A 13,988-nucleotide genomic window follows, 5' to 3' on the forward strand; every position below is an offset into this window, starting at 1 on the left:
TCGAGGATCTGCGACAACATCTGCGACTTGCCGCTAGGAACGCGATTTTGCCAAAAGAACCAGTCTATTAGGCGAAAAAGCTAGCGAGAGATTTTGGATAATATTCATTTACAATTTTAACAGTGGTAAAAGTTGGAATCAGTTGGGAAGTTTTTAGTCCTAAAATTAAGGTTAAACTAATTCATTGATATTAATTAATGTAAATTAGTGACTCAAATATTTTATGGTTTCAAGCATTGGGATGTGTACTCATACAAATCGAGAGGTGTGCACTTGGAAGGGGAATATTTTTTTTATAATTTTTCCTTGCCGACATGTGGGAACCGATTTTCCTAACTTAAGCAGGCATGAGAATTTTAAGGCTTTTTTTGGCCATTTCTTTTAATTTCAGCCCGTTTAGCTTAATTTCACATACTTTTTCAGGGTTTTTTTTCATGCATGATCATTCTCATGCCTGCTTAAGTTATGAAACCTGGGGGTGGGGGGGGGGGGCACAACGAAAAATTTTGGTTGGTATGCCCCCCCCCTAAAATTTTGAGGTGGTGGGTCTTTGGGAGCTGACGGCGTACCGATAAGGGGGGCATCTTTTGCAGCTGCGAACAAGTAAAATGTGGACTTTTGGAGCTGCGAACAGTCCAAATCAAGGGTCTTTTTTGGCATTATGGTTGAAAATTGCCTGAAAAAACCTTTCAGAGCTGAAATTATCAAAATCTAGGGTCTTTCGGAGCTCTATTTTGGTCAAATATAGGGTGTCTTTTTCTGTTTACATCGGGCCCCCTCTATGTCTTTGTGAACGGTCTCTAATGAAATAAAAAGTAAATAAATTGATACATAAATGTTTTGCGGGGATAAAGATTTATTTATTAGCTATTAATTATTGTATAAATTATTTGCAGTTTCATGCGAAACAAGTAATAAAATGATTGTTATTTGAATATTGTTGTTTGTAGCACATTTTGTTCGTGTAAGTCTCTTGCATTAACTTAGCCTCAACTGTTGGGCTCATTTGAAGAACGTGATGTTGATATTTTCCAAAAGATGAGAATTTGAACGGTTTCCCCTTAGTTGCATTGGACTAACCAAAAAAACAAGTATTAAATTACGATTACTATTAATTTATGCCCTAAAAATCATTGACTCGTGCAAAATACCAAACGATTTTGAACTACATATGCCCCCTGAAAGAAGTTATCCAACAACTCAATTAATATTCCTTAAATTTCAATTTATAGCCCTGCAATTGCGAATGCCCTTTTAATCTGTCAACCACAGCTCATTAAATGATCCTTTAATAACTGTAAAGTATGCCCCTAAATAACTTGATTAATATTCCTTTAATTTAGATTTTATAACTTCAAATTTGCGAATGCCCCTTTTAAACAAGTCATTCAGCAAGTTTCCAATCCAATCAGTAATCAGCTACTGAACAATCAGCGTTTTCAGTGATCAGTCATATACCTGCTGAACAATCAGTAATCAGCTACTGAACGATCAGTAATCAGTGACTGAACAATCAGTAATCAGGTAACCATTCAGTAATCAGTAACTGGTCAATCAGCAATCAGCAGTCAGTGATCAGCAATCAGTAATCAGTGACCAGTCTTTTATACCTGCCGTAGTAGTAGTAGTAGTAGTAGGAGCGGTATTGTATTCAATCTATAATTGCAGACATACACAGGTGGTGAGTGCAACCTGCTTTTAGCGCAGGGCGATATATTCAAAAATAGTTTTAACCTTATTGCTATGGTAGTTAATCATATTACATTATCACTTCTACGGCGAATGGACACTAGCTATTATGAATGCGAATCCCGGGAGTTCGCATTGTTGCGTTTTAATTCAGATGCCGCTCTCGTGTGCATTCAGACTTTTGCCTCTAGTGTATAAATAATTACAGATTATATTGATTTCCAATATCCCTTTAGTTTTATCTTAATATGAAAATATTAATATACTCTTTGTCGGATTACGCCATATTGTACTTAAAATAATTTATTTATTTACATGTACTTATTACGCATTAAGCGGACTTCTGAATAAATTCTTTTTTTTTTTTTTGAAATTTATTCATCTCTATTTTAAAATTTGAAAATAATAACGATGTGGTAATTTTGATCACTGGCCAGCGAGATGAATAACTTAGCAAAAAATACAATACGATACAGAACTCATTATGTCCGCTCAGCTTCAGCAGCAAAACTCGTCAAGTAAACGTTTGCAACGTTAAACAAAACAAAAACGTTCTGTGTTTAAATTTTTAATAAAATATCAAGTGGTTTAAGAGAGAATGGGTTATTCCAGTTGAAATCCATACACCCATATGGAAAATATGATATTAATCTCCCACACAGGCTTGTAGATTTCAAATGTAGTCAACCATTCAGGTAACCCCATTTGAAATTCACACTCCCTGTGTGGAAGTTTAGGGTCGTGTCATCTGTAGGGGGTATATGCATTTCAACTGGCATAGCCAAATGTATTGCATTTTGGCATAGCCTTATAAAGTAGCCTACATTATAAAATGGAAAAACAGACGAGCAGAAGACGCATTAATAGGTAGCGAAGAAAACAATTCCCAGATGTTTATGTTACCATTAACACAAGATAGTGTTAAAAAGCACACTTTTAACGCAATCTCGTGTTAAAAACATAAACATAGCCATTAAAATGTTCGGTGTTTATAAAATGTAGGAACTAATGTCATGACATTCAGCGCTTACAAGCTAAATCACAGTCATTGACGAACAATCGGTCGATAAGCTTGCTTCACAAAACAAAAACAAACAAAACATGTCCCTTGTTGAGTGTTGACAAATGTGTCCAGTTGAATTTGGGTAGGGGGGTGTGTGGGTGTGTGTGTGTGTATTTTTCTAATTCCCAGGACTTATATAATATAGGCCTTTTTGGAATGTATTTTTCTATGTGCTTCTTAATTAATAAATAACAAAAATAATAAGAATTGTATACTTATTTCGAAACAATCTCACAATTTGTCTTTTCTTGCAGAAATGAATCAAATTGGGAAAACAAACGATTGCACATGTACCTATCAATGCAATGAAAAAACAGGTAACTAAACTTTCTTTAAGCGACCATAAACTTCTTAATTTTAACCCGTGTTCTCAATTCAAATTATCAGTCATTGAACGTTGATCTTCATCAGGAATCTGGTAAGCCATGTGAGTGATTATACCCTGTCCTCATACCAAATACATATAAGTTTCCATAACTTGAAAACTGTGTATTAGCTGGCATAAAATAAAATAAAGCTAATTTAATGCACAGATTACGGACGTCTGATACATTTCAGGAATAGCGCCGAGCAGGAGATTGTTCAAATAAATATTTGTAATTTTAAACTGTAGAATCTGATGTATAAAAGAATATATAGATATTATTTGTACATCTTTACAATAATTTGTGATACCCATCCGAATCAGAATTGATATCGTTAAGGCGACGCGATCTTTTGTTGGTCGAAGCAACCAAACAATCGATTTTCATTGTCTAAATCAATTTATAATTAATGTTTTGCAAAAGTTCATTCTACAAATCACATACTTTGAAAACTTGCTTAATTTATTGTTGTTAATGAGTTATGTACGTTTTACAAAAGTGTTGTTGTTTCAGCCCTCTTTACATCACAACTCAAGAACCACAGGACCTACAAAAGTATATTTGTGATATCTGAATTCTTCTACACGCTCGCTATTAATGATCAATACGATTTTTGCCAAACCTCACTACCATTCGCAAGATGCTGTGAACTACCAAATCGCAACAGTTTAAAATAGTTGCTAACGTTAAGGAATGGGATATTAACGTTTAGCGACGTTTTCACGTATTTGTTGCGGGAGCTGAGAGTACGCCAGACATATCGAATTGCATTCTGAATACGAAGAATGTCTTTCTGATATCAAATAATTTTTTGATTTTTTGAAATTCGCGATATAATACAAATTTTATGATAAATTATAAAATTATAAAATTTTGACATTTTTTTTTTATATATATTTAACAGTCCTCGAAGTAAACTTTTTTAATCTGATGTTATGTATTGAAAGTGTATGTAACTGGGACGTAAAAGACCTAATTTTTGGGGGCGTTTTGGGAAAAAAATCCATATCTTCAATACGAGAGGTCAACATTTTCAATTGATCGTCGGCTTTTCTTCCCAGCTACATACACTTAAAGTGCATATCATTAGATTGATTAAGTTTACTTTGAGGACTGTTAAATATCTAAAATATCAATTTTTAATTTGCCATAAAATGTGTATTATATCGCGAATTTCAAATGATTTTGATTTTGATATCGAATTGCAGTTTCAATACGAAAGACATTCTTCGTATTCAGACTGCAATTAGATATGCCTGATGTGCTCTCATGTCCCACAAAAAAAAAACTGTCTAAACGTCCATACCCCATCCCATAAGAAGGAAGAGGTTTTTATTAGTTTTGTGTTAAATTGTTCAAATGAAGACTGAAAAGACGCTAAAATGTCTAAATGCGACTATAATTTTTTGGTAAGTTGCCAAAATCCACCACCTCTTCGGAAATACTTGCTTAGGTCACTTAAAAAAGTGGCAGTTCGGATTTAGTTCGTAATTATGACTTTAGGGTGAGTGTGCGCATCATCGTGGGTTGATTTTGATCCAATAAAGAATCCTATTGTTGAAGGGGACAATTCGCGCTATCGAAGTGACGTAATAATCGGATTAACTACCATAACAATGAATACAATTTTTGACTATATCGCCTTGCACTACAACGTTCACGCAGTACCTATGCATTGAACAATATCATTCTGATCACTCGCAACTGTATAGTCGTGTTCACACTGTCAGACATAAGTGAGTTATTACCGGTAATAAGCGACTTATAACCGGTAATAGTGACTTATTACCGGTAATAAGTGTCTTAAGTCCGACCGTGTGAACACGACTTAAGATAAGTATCCTTGAAAAGAGCGGCATTGTATTTAATCTATAATTGCAGACATACACAGGTGATGAGTGCAATCTGCTTGTAGTGAAGGACCGGGGTGAAGGACCACACCACTCCACGCCATACATAAATTCTGCCAGTCACATTTCCCCAATATGAAATTTTTTAAAGTAAAATTTTAATTTTAATTTTACTTCATTAAAGTTTGGCGGAGGCGGGGTTCGAACTCACGGCGGCGGACTGCTTTGGATACACTATGAACCCAGCGCCTTAGACCACTCGACCACTTGTCTTCTTGGAATTCATTTGAAACTTATTTGAAGATATAATCGCAACTTAAACATAGGCCTACCACGTGACAAGCAAAGGCAGAAAACGTACAATATTTTGGAATTTTATTTGCCTAAAAACATTTATGTGTATTATTAGCGCTCAATTATTGTTAACTGCGTGTTTTATACAAAAAATCCAATAATAAACTTGATAACCGGGCGTCTGTATGGACAATACATTATATCGATTTTGACACGTGCTTGTGTCTCAGTACATTTCCATGGTCAGTAAAATACTATAGAGGAAAACCTACCATTTTCTTGTATACACGTTCGATGTTTTTATCAATTACATAAAAAATCCATTTTAGACCCCAAATGTTTTTTCAGGAAATAAAAGATTAGATTACCATAAAAACGAAACAGTAATCTTTTGCCGGGTCTAATGTAATATTCACATAGGATTTTCAACGTTTTTCTATCCTTATTTTTGCTCAATTAAAAAATATTTTGGCGTATATAAAATTGAAATAAAATTCTCTGCTTCTTAAACGACATCAAATGTGCCACAATTGGGTATCACGAATCGTTATATATGATGTGCAGTTAATATTCATATTTTCTTTTATACAGAGGATGCTTCAGTTTTGACAGGAAAAATATTTTCTTGAAAACCCTCTCACTCGGTTATTTTAAAAGGTAACCACGCTTCCCTAGAATGTGCAATAAATTAGCATTAAAATTTTTCTTATTCTAACAGCAAGCGTTTCTAGAATGTATTATGGCGAAATGTGGTGTAGTGAAGGACGATATAATCAAATTTTGTTCATCCATTGCTATGGTAGTTAATCCGATTTATTATGTCATTTCGACAGCGAATAAGCTTTATAGTAAATATATGGCCGAGTATTGAGTAGATTGTTTAAGGGATCGGATACCAACATTTGCACAGTATTTTTTGTGGGACATGAGAGCACATCAGAAACATCACATTTCATTCTGAATGCGAAGAATGACCAGAATATATCAAATAATTTTCATTTTTCGAAATTCACGATATAATACAAATCTTATAGCAAATTATGTAAAATTTATTTCGAGGACTGTTAAATTACAAAATATGAAAAATATCAATTTTAATACTTTGGCATAAAAATTTGTATTATATCGCAAATTTAAAAAAAATAGTAATTATTTTATATCAAAAGACATTCCTCGTATTCAGAATGCAATTTGATGTGTCTGGTGTGCTCTCATATCCCACAAAAACGTTGCTATCCGATTCCTTAAGACTTCCCGAAGAAGTACAAGCCGGCTGGAACAGATTCCTGACACAACTGGAAATGACTGCCACTTGAATTGAGACCAACATTTATTCCTAGCTATATGTAAGATCACACATGTAGCAGCCAATGGTTCTTTAAAAAGCAATGAACTTGATTATTTGTTAAACAGTTAAATAAATGAAATTTGTAAAGGTTCCCCTAGCGACGTTTTTCAGGTTAGCCCATGTTAAAAAGTACACAAGGCCTGGACCAACTATCTGTGAGAAATGCCATGGGTCAGATCAGTACATGTTATAATGTTATGATGAATAAAAAGTAAACTATTACTGAAAGCTGAAATTAGCTCACCTGAATGTAGCACTATTCCTTGTTCACTCGGTAGATGGACTGGTGAAAGATGCTTGTTACTGGTGTTACGAGTCGTACTTGACTCAAGGCCAAAATCACCTTTTACCCGAACTCACACGAATGCACAACACAAATACACTGTTTGGTTAAGCTAACAAAATCTAAGTCTTTAATTGAAAGCACGTTATTATTGGTACAATATATAACAAATGCACATACACAATAATCAAATATAATCACTCTTTAACTATTTAGTACTTAGCCAGCATTCTTCTTCTTGGTGACCATAAAGTTCTTGCAATGTTCTGGACGGCTGATGTATATATCCTTAATCACTTGTCCTGCGAAAATGAGTAAAGTCCAGTGAACACTTGAGTTTTTGAATATCCTCGCGTATGAAATCCTCAAACAAAAATGGCGTTGCTTTCTCCTTGCGGTGCTTTCTCCTCCAAACTTGACTCCTTGAGCTGCTTGCTCCAAATCTCTTTAATCCTTGCGCTGCTTTCTCCAAACTTGGTGCTATTTCCACCTTTCACACTATATCTTCAGGAAGCAGGACTGCGATGCAGTTGTCCCCACTTATTTTGACAGTTGTGTTGCTCCTTTAACCAGACTTCAGCAAATCGGCAGAAGAGTATATTTTCCTTTCTTTTAAAAAGTACGTTCTTTGACATATTCTAGATCTTCTCCGACAACACCGGCAAATAGCAGTACTTTGACTACATAAAATTAATTCTGGTTAGCAATTTCCTTTCTTTGAAGGAATTGGACTGTAAGCATATTAGCTAGCTAGCCCAGATCAACAGTATCAACTGTGAAGAAATATGTTTACCTTTTCTTATATACCAAGCAGTTGGAAATCCCCAAATATTAATAGCCAAATGTGACTGGGAATTCCCAAGCCTTAATTATAACATTCACCTTTCTCATTACATCACTTCCTGAAGGGAAATCCCATTACATCACTTTACAACCTCAGGGGGGTTTCCAAATATTCCAAATTAGATATGATTCAACTTGTTTTGCTCAATTTGAGAGGGGAATTCCCCAAAATGTCATCACTCATGTAACTTTGTAAACAAAGATAAATCATCAAATTAAATTACTCAGGGCACATCACACCCTCCCCCTTAAAAGTAGAAAGTTTGAATGTAATGAAAACTTTCTTAAATGTTTTCTTCTTTTACATCAACTTCAACATAATATTAACTTTGAGTGCTTAACTCAACATACACAGTGACTACTTGTCACACAAGTTCCCTTTTTAAAGGAATTTTTGTTTGTCAGTTTTTTATGCAATTCTGGACAAGGCATCAGCCATTACATTGTCTTTCCCTTAATATGTTTGATGTCCAGATTGTACTCTTGCAAGGTCAAACTCCACCTCACCAGTCTTTGGTTTTTGTTCTTCATCCTGTTGATGAAGGTGAGAAATGTGATCTGTGAAAACAAGCACAGGGTATACTGTGGTACCCAAATACACATCAAAATGTAGCAGTGCTAATAGCAATGCTAGACACTCCTTCTCAATTGTTGAGTAATTTCTCTGGTGCTTGTTGAATTTCCTTGAAAAGAAACAAATGGGGTGGTCAATTTGATCTTCACCCTCTTGCATCACAACACCTCCACAGCCTATGTCACTGGCATCAACAGTCAACTTGAACTGCTTCTGAAAATCAGGTGCAGTAAGTACTGGTGAACTCATGAGTATAGATTTGACTTTGTGAAAAGCATTTTCACACTGTTCTGACCAAATGAATGTTGCATCTTTCTTCAACAAATCAGTCAAAGGACTTGCTATCTCTGAAAAGTTTGGACAGAACTTTCTATAATAGCCAACCATTCCTAGAAATCTCATGAGTGCCTTCTTGTTTGGGGTATTGCTCAATTGCTTCAACTTTGGCTTTGATAGGTTTCACCTGACCTTGACCTACAACATATCCCAAGTATGTGACTGTGGCATGGCAAAACTCACTTTTTACCAGATTGACTGTCAACTGTACTTCAGACAGCTTCTTAAACAATTGATGGAGTTGTTCAATGTGTTGTTCCCAAGTTTGACTGTAAACAATCAAATCATCTACATACGCTTCACATCCCTCTATGTCTGCCACAATTTGATTTACCATTCTCTGAAATGTTGCTGGTGCATTTTTCAAACCGAATGGCATGACTTTGTATTGGTAAAGACCAAATGGTGTACAAAAGGCAGAAATCTCTTTGGCACGGTCTGTGAGTGGAACCTGCCAGTACCCTTTCAATAGATCAAATTTGCTAACAAATTTTGCATTCCCAATTTTGTCAATGCAATCATCAATTCTTGGAATTGGGTACGAGTCTGTCTTTGAATGAACATTTGCAGCTCTCATGTCTGCCACCAATCGGTATGAACCATCAGGCTTGGGAACAAGAATGCATGGTGAACTCCACTCACTACTACTTGGTTCTATGATATCATTGTCTAGCATATAATTAATCTCATTTTTGAGATGTTCCATTTTCAATGGATTGACTCTGTAAGGATGCTGCTTGATTGGTTTTGTATCACCAACATCTACATCATGAAATGCAGCATTTGTTCTACTTGGCGTATCAGGAAATATATTGTCAAATTTGTGAATCAAATTTGCAATTTGACTTTGTTGATCTTGAGAAAGATGACCTAACTTTGAGTCCAAATTAGTGAGCACATCAGAATTGTTCAATTTTACATTATACTCTTTGTGCTCCAGCTCTTTATCCTGGTCAAATGTGACATCAGAATTGTCATCTTTACTCTTGTCTAGATTGGCGATTTTGTCTAAATCGGCATGTTTATCTACATTATCAGCATGTTTTACTGTACACACAGGTTTTGGAATGCCACTGTCACTTCTTTCAACATACTCTTTGAGCATATTTATGTGGCATAACTGCCTGCTCTTGCGTCTACCAGGAGTCTTGATAATATAATCTACTTCACCCACTTTTGACTCTACTTCACATGGGCCATGATATCTGGCTTGTAATGGGTGTCCTGGAATTGGAAACAATACTAGAACTTTGTCACCTGGTTTGAACACTCTTTCTCTGGCATGTTGATCATACCATTGTTTCATTTTGGCCTGACCCTGTTTCAAGTTTTCTTTGGCGATATCAGTTGCTCTGTTAAGCCTATGCTTAAAAATGGAGACATAATCCAATAAATTGATATCTGATTTCTCATTGAGCCACTTTCTTTCAACAACTTTAAGGGCCCGCGCACTGTGTGTCCAAACACTAACTCAAAAGGACTAAATCCTAAGGTTTCCTGAACAGCTTCCCTAGCAACAAACAACAACAAGTGTATTCCCTCATCCCAGTCCCTCTGAAATTCCAAACAATATGTTCTGATCATGTTTTTCAAAGTTTGGTGGAACCTTTCTAGTGCACCTTGTGATTCTGGATGGTACGCACTTGAAGTATACTGTTCTATACCTAATTGATACATGACCTGCTGAAATACTCCAGAAGTAAAGTTTGATCCTTGGTCTGACTGTATGGACTTGGGGAGCCCCACAAATGTGAAGAACTTGGTTAAAGCTTTCACTATAGTCACTGCTTTAATATTTCTCAAGGGTATGGCTTCAGGAAAGTGTGTTGACGCACACATAATTGTCAGAAGGTACTGATTACCTGACTTAGTCTTTGGTAGGGGGCCTACACAATCAATAATAACCCTATTAAATGGTTCATCAAAGGCTGGAATTGGCTTTAATGGAGCAGGAGGTATTTTGTGATTTGGCTTCCCTACTACTTGGCATATGTGACATGTTTTGCAATATTCAGACACATCTTTTCTGAGAGTGGGCCACCAGAAATGTCTCAGAATTCTTTCATGAATTTTCTTAACACCCAAATGCCCTGCCATGGGACTATCATGTGCTATGTTAATAACTTCAGTGTGGTATACTTTTGGTACCACAATTTGGTGCACTACCTTCCACTCTTCATCGGCAGGTGCATCAGGGGGCCGCCATTTTCTCATTAGCACATCATCTTGTTTGTAAAACAGACAGAATTTTGTTCTGCTTCTTCTAGGGTCAATGCCCTTTGATTGATCTCTTTGAGTTCTGGGTCATTTTGTTGCTCCAGAATTAGCTTGCCATGACTTAATGGGTCTCTCAATGTTTCCCCAATTTGTTCTTGCTCAGAGGCTGTGTCATTTTTAGGGGTATTTTTATCCCCTGGAGAAGGAAGTTTATCTTCTTTCTCATTCAACTTTGACACAAATGTGTCTTCCAAATTGTAGCCTAAGTCATCAATTTGGTTGTCCTCAATGGTTTCTAATGAGGCTTTCTTACTCATTGTCCGTGTAACGGCACATGCAGGAAATATCTCCTTTTCCTCACTACTAACATCCTGTAAACAGGGCTTATCTGTGACTATTGGGTCAGGAAAAACCTTCCCCCCTGCCAAATCATTTCCCAGCAACATGGACACTCTATTGACTGGCAATTCGTGTCTAACTCCTATGGTTACCGGACCAGAAACCAAGTCAGATGTCAAGTTAATTTTGTGGACAGGTACATTAAGTATTTCCATCCCAATACCCTGGATCAAAGCATTACCAGCTGAACTATCCTCATTGAAGGGCAAAGTTCCTTCCAGAATCATAGACCGTGCACAACACGTATCTCGCACAATCTTAATGGGCTTTGGACTACCATTATCACCTAGTGATACCACTCCCTCTAACACAAATGGTTCAGATTCCTCACACACCTTGTCTGTGTCACCTCCCTTTTGTGGGAATTCTTGTTTCTTGATTTGACTGACTTGTTTCTTTGACTCAAGTGACACTGCACATCCTACAGTATTACTAGCAGTTTGCTGCTGTTTTTTGTGCATCTTGTTTGGCTTTTAAGGTCCGACACGTGGTCACTGTATGTCCTGGTTTCTTACAGAAATTGCAAAATAATTGGGATTTAAATTCAGTCCCACCTGTTGCTCTGGTACCTGAACTCCATGGGGTCCCTCTACCACCAGCACTATGCTGTGAATTAGACCAGGATCTGTGATTAGACTGAGATCTTCCTTCTTGTGTACCACCCTGATTTGCTCTAGGTTGATTATGGCTGAACCTGTTTGAATAACTTCTGTTCTGACTAAATCTTCTCGCATTCAATTTGTGAGTTAAGCCATAGTCGTCCGCCATTGTCGCCGCGTCACTTAGCGTCTTAATTTTGCTAGTGCTTTCATCCAAGTGGGTTTTAATGTCAGCGTGGACACATTTTTTTTTCTTTTTTATAAGAACCAATTGCTTAAGTTGGCCGAAATCATCTTTGACTTCTTTTGAACCAAGCCACCTGTCAAACATTTGTTCTTTTACTCTAGCAAATTCTACATGGGTTTGATCTGCTTCCTTTCTTGAATCTCTGAACTTTTGTCTGTATGCTTCAGGCACCAGTTCATAGGCCTTGAGAACTGCTTGTTTGACTTCTTCATAATTATTACACTTCTCTATTGGTAGAGCTGAGTAAGTTTCCCTGGCCTTCCCCACAAAACTACTTTGTAACAGTAGGGTCCAATGCTCTGGAGGCCATTTCAAATTTGTAGCTACCTTTTCAAAATGTTGAAAGTACTCGTCAACTTCTTTCTCTTTGAATTTAGGCACAAGCTTTACATACTTTGTAACATCAAACCCTGACTTTGAGGAGAAACTTGATGAGTATTTTGTCACCTAGCTTTGCCAACTTCTCTTGTTCAAACTTGTACTTTTCTTCAATTTCTTTTTGTTTCAAGTGTGCTTCCATTTGTTTTTCCTTTTGTTCCATTTCTAATTTGTGGTGCTCAAGTGCCATCTTTTCTTGTCGTGCTTTTTCTTCCATTTCTAGTTTCTTGATCATTTCCAGTTTTTCTTTTTGGTCCATTTCTATTTTCTTTTGGTCCATTTCAATTTTCTTCATTTCTAATTGAATTTCCAACTCTTTCAATTTAAATGCTGAGTCCCCACCAATTTCAGTTTCTACTTCAAGTTTCTCTTCCAAATAGGATTCATCAAAAATGTCCTCCCCGACCAAAACATCAATCAAGGCATTTTTGATTGCCTGCTTTCTTGTAGCTTGCTTTACTTTCAAGTTATAATGTTTGGCAAATGCTAATAAATCAGGCTTCTTCAACTCATCAAACTTCTCCCAATTTATGGTTTCAAGAAACTCTTCTGCTTTGAACTCTGCCATACTGTACTTTCACTTTCAAGACTCAGTATATTAATGTCAACTTTTTTACAGTGTACATCCCGGACGAGCCCCAATTTTCTTACGAGTCGTACTTGACTCAAGGCCAAAATCACCTTTTACCCGAACTCACACGAATGCACAACACAAATACACTGTTTGGTTAAGCTAACAAAATCTAAGTCTTTAATTGAAAGCACGTTATTATTGGTACAATATATAACAAATGCACATACACAATAATCAAATATAATCACTCTTTAACTATTTAGTACTTAGCCAGCATTCTTCCTCTTGGTGACCATAAAGTTCTTGCAATGTTCTGGACGGCTGATGTATATATATATCCTCCTGCGAAAATGAGTAAAGTCCAGTGAACACTTGAGTTTATGAATATCCTCGCGTATGAAATCCTCACACAAAAATGGCGTTGCTTTCTCCTTGCGGTGCTTTCTCCTCCAAACTTGACTCCTTGAGCTGCTTGCTCCAAATCTCTTTAATCCTTGCGCTGCTTTCTCCAAACTTGGTGCTATTTCCACCTTTCACACTATATCTTCAGGAAGCAGGACTGCTATGCAGTTGTCCCCACTTATTTTGACAGTTGTGTTGCTCCTTTAACCAAACTTCAGCAAATCGGCAGAAGAATATATTTTCCTTTCTTGGAAGAAGTACGTTCTTTGACGTATTCTAGATCTTCTCCGACAACACCGGCAAATAGTAGTACTTTGACTACATAAAATTAATTCTGGTTAGCAATTTCCTTTCTTTGAAGGAATTGGACTGTAAGCATATTAGCTAGCTAGCCCAGATCAACACTATCAACTGTGAAGAAATATGTTTACCTTTTCTTATATACCAAGCAGTTGGAAATCCCCAAATATTAATAGCCAAATGTGACTGGGAATTCCCAAGCCTTAATTATAACATTCACCTTTCTC

Source organism: Amphiura filiformis, unplaced genomic scaffold (assembly GCF_039555335.1).
Source record: "Amphiura filiformis unplaced genomic scaffold, Afil_fr2py scaffold_25, whole genome shotgun sequence".
NCBI classification, from domain to species: Eukaryota; Metazoa; Echinodermata; class Ophiuroidea; order Amphilepidida; family Amphiuridae; genus Amphiura; species Amphiura filiformis.